This window comes from Alligator sinensis, unplaced genomic scaffold (genome assembly GCF_000455745.1).
Source record: "Alligator sinensis unplaced genomic scaffold, ASM45574v1 scaffold149_1, whole genome shotgun sequence".
NCBI classification, from domain to species: Eukaryota; Metazoa; Chordata; order Crocodylia; family Alligatoridae; genus Alligator; species Alligator sinensis.
Genome location: NW_005842823.1, coordinates 423,127 through 424,654, shown reverse-complemented (window position 1 = coordinate 424,654; position 1,528 = coordinate 423,127).

Here is a 1,528-nt window from a genome sequence, read left to right as displayed (position 1 = left end):
TGGGGGGGCAGGGGTGCACCTAATCCCCCGGGGAAGCAGCATCAGGAGACCTAAAGAACCCAAGTGTCCTGGGTCCCACACTGCCCCCCCTCCAACCCTGAGGCCCAGGAGGAGATAGGCTCAGGACCCAGGTTTATGTAGCAACTGGCATCCCAAGGCCCTACTATGACATCACTGCGCACCACCGTGACATCACGGCCGCAAGACCTGCCTGGGGCAGGGCCGGGCCCAGCAGCAGGGACTGGCCATGAAGGCGGGGGGCACGCCTGGGGCCCTGGTGCTCCGCCTGGTGCTGGCCTGGCTCCGGGCTCTCAGGTGGGTGGAGGGCACGGGGCAGGGGGGCCGGGGACCACAACAACATCCCTTGACACCCCCCCCACCCCCGCCCTGTGTCCCCACAGGGCAGCAATCACCAGCCTCCTGCATCGGGCGCAGCGTGCCTTCTGCCACCTGCCCCTCCCCTGGGCCGTGCCATGGCACTGGGACCCGGTGGCTGTGGTGCTGCCTGGTCCCCCGCCCCCACCCAGTCTGAGCCCCCCGGACGGGGAGGACGCAGGGTGGGGGCACCCACTGGCCCAGGAGCCAGGTACAGTTGGGGTCAGGGAGGGGCACCCCAGTGGCGCAGGCACCCGGACACCTGGGTTCCTACCCTCTGCACCTGCCTCAGTTTCCCCTCTGAGGCCTGCACCATCCCAGCTGCCAGCATGGCTCACCCCTGGCAAATCACCCCATTGCTGGCACTGCTGGGACCCCCTGGGCTCCAGCCACACCTCTGCCCATGCCTCAGTTTCCCAAGGAGCTGAGGCGCCTCTCGCTGCAGGCAAGGCCCCTGCGACGGGGGCCCCGGCCTGGCCAGGGGCAGAGGCAGAGGCAGGCCGTGGCCCCTGCACCGTGCGCTGGAAGCTGCTCTTCGGTGTGTACCCGCCGGAGGCCACGGCAGAGGCACAGCGGGAGCTGGACCGGCGCCTGGGCGCCCGCTACCGCGCCATGAAGGCAGCGTGGCGCAGGCGTGTGCCCAGCGCCCGGCACTGGCGCGTGCACTCAGACAGTGAGTGGGCCCCCTGTCCTCTGCTCTTTGGTGCCACAGGACACCCAGCGCCACACCCTGGCACCCTCCATTTATATCCCCCCAAGGCTCCACCCACCAAGAAGCCCCACCCCCGAGTGAAACCATAGAGCCCCGCCCTCCTTAAAGAGCCAGGACCCCTCTAGGCTGAGACGGGGCCTGCTCTGTGCCCACAGTGGAGCTGGCACTGGCCATCCAGGAGCACGAGGGGCGCGAGGAGGAGGAGGAGGAGGAGGAGGAGGACGATGAGGAGGAGGCGCTGGAGGTGAGTGGGCAACAAGGAAGGCTCCAGTGGGGCTGCGGGAGCACAGCCCTGGGGGCACGGCTGGGCTCTAACCACCGGGCACCACTGCCCACCTGGAGCAGGGAGAGGACCCAGGCATCCAAGCTGCCCAAAGCCCTGCCCTGCCACAAGAGGACCCAGGTGGCCGGGCTGGGTAGGGCTGGGCAGGCACTGACCCG